Source organism: Capsicum annuum, unplaced genomic scaffold, assembly GCF_002878395.1.
Source record: "Capsicum annuum cultivar UCD-10X-F1 unplaced genomic scaffold, UCD10Xv1.1 ctg43524, whole genome shotgun sequence".
Classification (NCBI taxonomy): Eukaryota; Viridiplantae; Streptophyta; class Magnoliopsida; order Solanales; family Solanaceae; genus Capsicum; species Capsicum annuum.
The window spans coordinates 1161-11800 of NW_025851002.1; the positions used below are offsets into that span (position 1 = coordinate 1161).

A 10640-nucleotide genomic window follows, 5' to 3' on the forward strand; every position below is an offset into this window, starting at 1 on the left:
TTAGTATGGATAGAAAAAACCTTAGAAAATTTAGATAAAAGCACATGTGATAGTTTATATAGTTTAAAAAACTCACTACGAGAAGAACAACACAAGATAATAAATAACATTGAAAATCTAGAATTAGATATACATTATAGCACAGATAGGATAAATTATTATACAGAAATTTGTAACTCTGCAATTACTACAGGATAAAATAATTAATGAATATATCTTACGAAAAAAGTAAATTATTAAAAGATATTGAAACAAAAGTTAAAAAATATCCACGCACTAATAAAAATAGATTCACTACAAAACCTACTAAATCTATTTGATCTATTAAATCCGCGCACCCCCTATAGAAAGAAAATGTAGCCAATGCGAACGTATTCCATGTCTTTCTAGGGATGTGGAAAACCCCTGCCAAGTGGTAGATTATGTGGATTAATGGCTTCTGCCCCTCGGAACTTCTTAAGGTAACCTCTTCTTGCTCCCATATGCGTGCAATTCTGTATCCATTCTTCATCATTTCCCATTTAGACTTCCTCTGGACAGGACTATAAAAAGACGTCATATTTTTTTATCATGTATGAAAAGGTCCTAGTTATAGTAGGACTAATAGATTCTTAGTAGTATGTGGAGCTTCATTGACTTGCGTTCCTAAAAATAAAGAATACTTGATAAAGATTGGGTGGTTTCACTTTCCAATTGAATGAGGTGCCCTGCAGTGTACAATTGTATTTTTATGTCACGATCACACCATCACTATAGTCTCGTGACCTTGGATAGGTAAGGTCTGAGATTCTCTTTCAGATGGCAAGAAATTACTATTGTTGTATTCGAGTTCTTAGTTTGTTTCTGTGTCCATTGCGTATAAGCACCTCTAAACAAACCTTATTCCTCAATGCAAAAGCTTGTATAAAATTGTGTTGTTATCTATATCCATCCCGGATGAGGTTTGTTAAGCTTCTTCAGGTTGCTGATTGTTAGAGTTGGCTAGAGTCTTACATTGATTAGGAATGTATGGGTTGTCTGCTAATATGAAATTGGGCAATCCTCTCCTCATGAGCTAGCTTTTACGATTGAGGTAGGCCCAAGTGCCATATCTTTACAGTCACATTAGCAGACTTCCTGCTACATCTGATGTTAATATGCTTTCACCCTGTTTGATTACCACATTTAGTGCAGGAATTATTCGAGTGTTGTACATTCTATTTGCTTTTGTTCTCGTGTTAGTTTTTCATGTGTTATCCAGAAGTGGATAGGATAAGAACCTCAAGTTACCACTATAGATAACACTCTTTGCAGAATTGAATAAGTCTTGATCGTATAGTATAAGTTCAAAGTGCTAGTTCTAAGCAGTACGCAAGTTTCTTTATAACCAATTACTCATTATTTTAGTATTTTTCTCATTTTTCGTGAAATGTTTTGGTAATGCAGCTTCTAGTTAAATAGTTCGGGCCTCTGACTGAGCAACAGTTAGCCGGTATTTACAACTTATAGCAGTCATCCTATCCAGCTGAAGATGATCTCTCACAAGGTATGGAGCAGTTGCAACAATATTTGGCAGAGATGTTAGCTAATGGATCTCCTGCTACTGAAGAGTCATCAGGAGATGTTGCTAATTCATTGGTCAGATGGCAATGGCTATGGGGAAACTTGGGACTCTTGATGGTTTTCTTCGTCAGGTTACTCTTTTCTTGCTGTTGCCGCCTATTTTTTTCTAAAAAAATATAAGAGATATGCTGCAAATGCTCATTAAATTGTTTGAACTCGTGGAAGTGGGGCGCAAGTAAATGTTACGCTGGAGGTCTTGTAACTGGAAGTAGCATTCCATTACTGAATCTTCAGAATGTCTTATTTCTATTTATCTTTGAACACTGGTACCTTGTCCTCTTTTATGTCCTCTAACGGGGTCCTAAAATAGGCCAAAATTTATCTTTGAAGTCGTTATAAAATCAATAATAAGCCTTTCGTCACTGTATGCCCTCGTAAATTTTATGATTCTAGATAGCTTGTCATGTTCATTTCGCTATAGCAACTTCACGTTTAGAGATTTTTGGTTTTGTTGTGTTAGCTTTATTTTGTCTCTAGAAACAAAATTCATGAAGCTAAAAGTCGTTGAATCTTTCTGGCACTTTTAATAGGCGGACAACCAGTGTCAACAAATATTGCAACAAATGCATCGCATACTGACGACCAGACAATCTGCCTGTGCACTTCTTGTAATTAATGAGTACTTCTCCCTTCTTTAAGCTCTCAGTTCTCTTTGGCTCGCTAGACCACGAGAGAAATAAGTATGATATGCATCACACTGTTCTGCTGAAATTCCGATGCTACTTTGTTACACTGGCCAGTATATATGATACAACTAAGTTAGTACATGTAAAGTGGTATTGTATATGCTTGTGGAAGTTCAAACTTTAGTTTTTTTAATTCTGTCTTAGGTTTTAGAATGCCACAATTTTACTTTGTGACTTAGGAAGCAATAATAATTGTGTATTAACATAATTTAATAAATATTTCAATTGGTATTTTAACTGTTAATGGTATTTGAAGTAGTTGGAATAGGTGGCAAAAATTGTTGCAATAGCTAGTTATAATAGTTGCAATATTTAGCAAAAAAATGTTGCAAAAGACTCAAACATCGTTGCAATAGGTGTTAAAAAGAATTGCAATAGGTAGTTAAAAACCGTTGCAAAAGACCAATAAGTGTTGCAGTAGATATCCAAAAATTATTGCAATAGGGTTATTGCAACACTTCCCGATCGTTGCAATATAGTCTATTGCAATGGTTCTTAGCTGTTGCATAACCATTGTGATATACTTATTGCAACGCTCACATATACAATATCTGCCTAACCATTTCGGTACATCTATTGCAATAGTTTCTTTATCTATCACAATGGTTTTTGAACTGATGCCATCAGGCTAATTTCTAGTAGTGATATAAGTGAAAAGAAAATGTACACTAAACCATTCGGTTGCCTACAAATCAATGCTTAATTTAATATTACGACACGACATGGCTACGTTAGATACCCATACTTCACTAACAAGCCCATGAGTTTCCACCCATGAAGTGCCTGATTCAAAGTCCCAACACAACCCAGTTGTCTTAGGTACTCAGACTTTTTCAAGGTTTACATCAATAGAAACCTTCACTTACTCCTCTACTTTCATTATTAAAGTGATCATTGGTTTCCCAAACCCAAAACATGAAATAGTTTCACTTTTATCCATTTTAGGCTCCATATATTCCTAGATTTTTTATAAAGTATCAATTTCAATCTATATCAGGTATTGTTTTTTTCATCCTCAATAATCACTAATTGGGTTGTAGAGACACATCCATACTTAGAAGTCTTTGCTAGTTCAAATTTTCCATCGTGCAAAAAATTTTGTAAAATGATATTGTATCCGAATTCTAACAGCTTCAGTAGCTCCAGAATATTAATTTTAGACTACGTAAATCTTTGGTTTGAGTCTCGAGGTGCTTGTGCTCATTTTGACCTATTGGTCCACAAGTTGAGAAATTAGAAACATGAGGGTGGGACCCATATTAGGCTAAAACGAACTCAGATGGAAAATGTGATTGGTCCATTGAGTCTAGAACGTCAAATTTAGTATGTTTACATATTTCATTTGCGTATACGAGATTCCATATGAATCCTGAGGGCTTGGCGAAAACTTGAAATACTTCAAAGTTTCATTTATCAGTAGATGCAGTGGCGATCGCCAACCAAGAGCCGAGATCGCAACTCCTTATGCATAGAAAATAGTCCAATCTCCAAGGTCCTCTCGCGATGGTAACAACCCCATAAATAAGGAGGTAGTACGATCGCACACCTGCAGGTTGCGATAGCAACTGTCGAGGCCCTAAACTAGGTATAAATTGTGCTCATTTCCATGATTTTAGGCATTTTTCATCTTCCCCCTTAAGAGATAAACCCTAAAATATTGTGTTTACTTAGAATAAAAGCTTATGGGTGATTGGGAATCTAGATTAATATCAATTTATTGATTCTCATTCAGATTTAAGGTAAGAATCCTTTAAATTCATGGTTGAATTTCATGATTATTATTCAAAACCCCAAAACCTTTAGGGCTTCATTTTAGACCCAAATTAGCTTTGTTTACATCAATTTCTTAGGGTATTGATTGCTTGATCTTGATATTATGTTGGGTTGATTTTAGAAATGCGATTCCATAAGTGGGACCTACGTGGGGTTTTGATGTTATTTTTGGACTGAAGTACAATGGTGCAATACGGGTATCGTTATGCTCATATTAATGAGTAGAATGAGTTTTTGATAGCTTTGCATCTTTGGAAGTCTTTGTGAAAGGGGAAAGCAAAGGTTTAGTAGTTTGTTGATATTTCATTGGTGTCGTAGTAGGTTAGGTTTATTCCTTGTTTGATTAAGCTATGTCATAGTATGTTTATGATATATTGTTGGATTTGGGATGGTTTATAGGTGTTGTATTAATGAAATACAAGACTTGGGTTTAGTTGGATCATTTAGGCTAAATTGAGACTGTAGAGTTGAAATATGTAGCTTGTTCTTTATACCTTAGCACATTAGACTTCATTACTCATGTTTAGCATAATAATACCTTTGATTGATCAAGATTAAGTAAAATGCTCCTGTAAATCAAGCTTAGGCTAAGTTTGTCCTTGGTTGTTTATACTAGTGAAGGTTGACTTAGTTTCTAGTGGGTTTAGTTAATGTATTGGGAGAGAATATCTACCTTAAGACTAATTATGGCTACTTTGACAACTAAAAGTGGGTTTAGATATCTTAACCGCTAGTTTGGGTAGAAGCTTAACAAAAATGGAATTTGAGTATTGGAAATGGACTCTTAACCGACTTTAGGCTATGACACATGTTAGCATTGGAAAAATCAATTACACTTATTAGATTTATGGATATGTGTATTGAAGTTATATTGGTAACTCTTGATGCTTTATGGATATGTTATTATTTATACATGACTGATGAGACTATTTATGATATGGATTGTATACATAAACCTGATTCAAGTCCGAAAGATGGTTCTGTTGTTGGTTATATATATATACCCTATTTTTGTCAGGAGGATGATTATGGGCTATTGATTAATTATCAGTTCAAGTCCGTCTATTGATTATATTTATCAATTTGAATCCAGTTATTGACAATTTATCAATTCAAGTCTGGCTATTGATTATATTTACCGGTTAGGGTTTGGATTTTCATATTATAGTGTGATGACTTATTTTTATTATTGACAATATTAAGATGAGAGATTGAAGGTAGCAATTTCGAAAAGTTGGAAAATGAGGAAATGGTTATAATATGGCATGACATAAATAGATTCTAGTAATTGAAAAGAGTGGTTAATAAGTGGTGATTGGCTAATAAGTGTTGATTTGTGAGCAATGATGGTAAGGTTGTTAAATGATGGTAACATTGTGGAATAATGGTTAAATTATGATGAAGGTTAGCTATAATGTTTGTTGATTGCTTTACTCTTTTCTTGAGTGTACTTTCCAGTCGTATGGGAGGTTGTAATGAGTCCTTTATTTTTCTGCACCAATTGGCATATGGGAGATAATTTTGTAGTTTTTGAATTGCTTGTGTGATATAATGTTATGTTATGTTATGTTATCATTTCAGTTTATTTACTTATTGTGTACAACGTTGTTAGAGATGGTTCAAGTTAGTTTCTGTACCTTGACTTTGTTATGTTATCTTGCATTTTATCATGCTTATATTATGATTTAGCTCAGTCGGTTGATGATGCCTACTGAGTTCCCATTGTTTTGGTACTAATACTGCACTTTTGTTCCTTTCTGGTGCAGATTCGTATACTAGTTACCATTATTGATCGACATTCGTGCGGTGATTGATTTCTGAAAATAGGGTGAGCTCTTAGAGTTTAAGTCGCTCATTTCCCTCTATCTTTATTTTGGGAAATTTGTTTTGAGACAGATGCATTGACTATTCTTGACTTTTAAGTTGTATCTATGCCATTAGATTCTCTTCTAGTGGCTCTACTAGGTCATGGGATTGGTATATTGATAAGATCACAACCGTGACCAACACAATCGATTCCAACCATCCCATACCAACAATCCAACCATACCAAACCATACCAAAGGCCATATACCAAGCCATAACCAAAAGGGATATCAAAATGTAATATAATTAATCCCAAAATGAAATAGGATGGAACAACCAGCAATGTTATCCAATGATGTCAGCCATTCAACTTATTCCAATGCCAAGGCCGACACTAATACTGATCACACCCATTCCAACCCATAGAAGTACCATAAATCCTCTAACCAAAAGAGTAATAAAATCTGGTTGAGATATGCCCCAAACCGTAGCTAAAACCAATATCCAAATTAAAAATCAAAGTGTCTAGAAATATAACATGAAATGGAGCCTTCCTAAAGGATAGAGGATTACCACTTCAGTCGTCCCCGAGTCAATCACTATGTATGAGGAGTACAACTGCCGGTTCTTGGATAGCATAAGTATACAACCTCCAGTAGATGGGTTAACGGGTAAATATTAGCATAATCTCATCATAAGGATAAAATAATTTCATTTATTAACCCAAGTAAAATCATCCATAAGCACACATCTATACATATATATATATATAATTATGTCGATAAAAAAGACCGGGTTTAGCATGCCATTAAAACCTTTAGTTGGGCTATATAGCTTTGCCGTCATAAACCACCCATAGGCTATATGGGTTCAGCTCCTTCTACTGAAAAGGCCCCAGTGCGTGTATCTACATGACCAGAGAACAACCCTTAGGATGACTAGTACATCCCCCAAAATATAGTGTGACATCATGCAGACGGTCCCCAAGACCAACCTCATATCAACAAGTATGAGTTTCTAGGTTTGGTCTCCCCGTGACCTTTACCTTCCACGGTTTTGCTACACATCCCGCCATTATTTCCCACTTAAAACCAATTTACAACTAACCAAACCATTATTTATTTATTAACCAAGGTCATCAATATTGGTATCATTATGCCAATCCTTACTTACAAGTATCATCCATAGCCAACTATTTATAGGTTTAAAGGGACTTTTAAGTGCCTTTCCATCTACCATATTAAACCACTTGGGGGATTCTATGTACCCCTCAAACATAACCATTTATCCATTTATCTTTTCAAATCATTTAATCCATGCACAATATCTTTACCAAGTTTTAAAACAAGCAAGAGTTCTATTAAAAGTAGTCTATGCAATGAACATATCTTTATAAACATTTTGTCAAACACATTGCGGCCATAATATGATCAAAATCAATTTCAATTACCATTAAATCATTCCCATGCAATTCAATTATCCAAAACCACCATTAATGCATATAAAATAATAATTAAAATCATAGAAAACCATAACCAACCATTTAACATCAAAACCCCCAATTCATATTTGAAAAGCAAAATTATGTAATCAATGAAATCATGAAAACATTCATGAGAATCATGACTTTAGATAGAATTAACAAAGAGGAAAGAAAACATGCCTTAAACCAAGATGATGATAAAAAAAAATCACCAAGACAAGCCCCAAATCAATCCTTAAGTTGAAACCCTAGTTTTCCTTGCCCAAAAGCTTTTGAGAGAATTTGAGTGTTTAGCAAAGTTTCTAAGAGTTAATGATAGGAATAATAGGGTAATAACATTCCAAGTAGGTTAGAAGTTGTGGGACCTTATTAGGATAAGTGGGGAAATATCTAGAATACCTCAACTTAATTTTCACCAAAATCCCATTACAGAGATATGATAGACCCTCACAAGTATACCTTTCTAATACGAGTGGTACCCTCCACTCGTACCCTAGCCTAAATCTTTGGATTAAACACTGTCTAATATTGGAATCATCCAACCAATTCGTATCCAGAGCATACAATTCATACCTTTTATACGTATCCCTAGCAGATTTAAATCAAAGGAAGATTTAGACAATGCCCCCCATACGAGTCTTGGGTACGACTTGTGTCCTGGCTTACGGCTTATGGTGAGCCACTCATACTTAGATCCAACACCCTTATTTGAATATTTTAAATATTTTCTTGATAATCACATGACCTTTGTTGTAGATTTGATTGTGAATGATGCTTTTCTAGTAACAGTCATATTATAGAAGTTACCACCTTTGTGAAAAGACTTCAAAAACTACTTGAAGCATAAGATGAATGAGATATCAGTTGAAGACCTCATAGTGAGGTTGCATATTGCAAAAAATAACAAAGATTCTGAGAAGAGGTTGAAAAGGAATTTCATAATCAGTGGAGCTAACATTGTGGACTATTACCATACCAACTCAAAGAAATGTAACAAAGCTACTGGACAACAAAGCAATCCGCCAAACAGGAAATTCAAAGGAAAGTGCTTTAGTTATGGAAAGACTGGCTACAAGTCGAGGCCTCAAGAAAGGCAGGAAAAAGGATTATGCCAACTTGTCTGAATCCAAAAATAAAATGGATGATCTATATGCCATGTTTTCAGAATGTAGCTTGGTGGGTAATCCTAGAGATTGGTGGATAGATTTCGGTGTCACCTACCATACTATGCCTACAAAGAGTTGTTTTCTTCATATGCTCAAACTCAAGATTAGGAGAAGATTTATCTGGCTAACTCCATAATAAAAAATATTGAAGGGACGGGAAAAATCTGCTTGGAAATGATTTCAAGCAAAGTGTAGACTCATAACAACATCCTTTAAGTACCGAAGTTAAGAAAAAACTTGATTTCTATATCACTTCTAATAAAAAATAGAGTCAAATCCTTGTTTTTGATAAGGTTGTAATTAGCAAAGAAAAAGTATATGTAGGAAAAGGCTATCTCACCGAGGGTCTATTTAAGATGAATGTAATAATTGTTGAGATTAATAAAAGTTTTATTTCTTCTTACATTACTGAGTCTAATGAATTGTGGAATGAACAATTAGGACATGTCAATTACAAAACTTTGTGAAAACTGATTAACTTTGAAGTTTTGCCAAACTTTGAGTGCAATAAATCAAAGTGACAATCATGTGTGGAATCAAAGTATGTTGAGCATTTGTATAAGTTCGTTGAAAGGAATTTCAATCCCTTAGATTTAATCCACACAAACATTTGTTATATGAAGTCAACACCATCTCGTGGTGAAAAAAAATATTTTATAACTTTTATTGACGATTGTACTAGGTACTGTTATGTATATTTGCTTAATAGAAAGGATAAAGCAATAGATGCATTTTGAAAAAATAAAATAGAAGTTAAAAATCATCTAGAGAAAAAGATCAAAATGATAAGAAGTGATAGGGGTGAAGAATATGAATTTCCATTTACAGAGATATGTGTAGAGAATGGAATTGTCGATCAAACTACTATCCCGTATTCACCTCAATCAAATGGGATTGCAGAAAAAAAGAACCAAACCTTAAAGGAAATAATGAATACCTTACTTATAAGTTCAGGTTTATCACAAAACTTATGGGGGAAAGCTATCCTTATAGCTAACTGAATACTCAATAGAGTACCCCATAGTAAGACACTTTTAATTCCATATGAAAAATAGAAAAGAAACCCAACTTGAAATATTTCAAAGTGTGATAGTATCTAGCAAAGGTCTAAGTTCCTATGCCTAAAAGGATAAAGATAGCACCTAAGACTGTGGACTGCGTATTCATTGGATATGATAAAAGAAGTAAAGCATGTAGGTTTTTGGTTCATAAATTTGAACATCTGGATATCAAGAAAAATATGATAATTGAATTAGATAATGTTGAGTTCTTTGAACATATTTATTCATATAAAACTAGACATGAGCGGTCTAGTGGAGGGTCTAAATGACCTCAAGATGATCCAAGTGATAATGTACATAATGATTGGAATCAAAGACGTTGTATATGTCAAAGAATGTCAACTTTCTTTGGATCAAATTTTGTTACATTTCTCTTAGAAAATGAGCTTCAAATCTTTAAAGAAGTGATGTCGTCTTCAGACTCATCCTTTTGGAAAGAGGCAGCCAATAGTAAAACTGATTCAATCTTGAGCAACCATACTTGGGAATTGGTTGATCTTCCTCTAGGAAATAAACCTTTAGGTTCTAAATGGATCTTCAAAAGGAAAATGAAAGTGGATGGTACTATTGACAAATATAAGACAAGACTTGTAGTGAAAGGCTTTAAATAGAAGGAAAGCCTTAATTTTTTTGATAATACTCACCGACATCAATTAGGATATTAGTTGCCTTAGTAGCAGTATATGGTCTTGAAATCTATCAAATGAAAGTGAAAACAGCATTCCTAAATAGAGTGTTAGAGGATGAAATTTACATAGAACATCCTGAGCGTTTTGTGGTTCCTGGTAAACCAAAGAAGGTGTGAAAACTTGTTAAGTCACTTTATGAACTAAAATAAGCACCCAAATAGTGGTATACAAAGTTTGACCAAACCATGTTGGCAAATGGATTTAAGATAAACGAATGTGATAAATGTGTTTACATTAAAGACACACTAAATCATAAAGTCATTGTTTATTTATATATGGATGACATGTTGATCATTAGTAGGGACATTTATGACATAAGTGCTATGAAACAAATGCTTAAAAGGAAGTTTGATATGAAAGACCTTAGATTTGCA

General features: G+C 34.1%; 1 pseudogene; it reads left to right on the top strand.

The window, feature by feature from the left end:
* The first annotated feature begins 347 nt into the window (after positions 1-347).
* LOC124892053 lies at positions 348-2282 on the top strand (annotated as a pseudogene).
* Positions 2283-10640: the final 8358 nt, after the last annotated feature.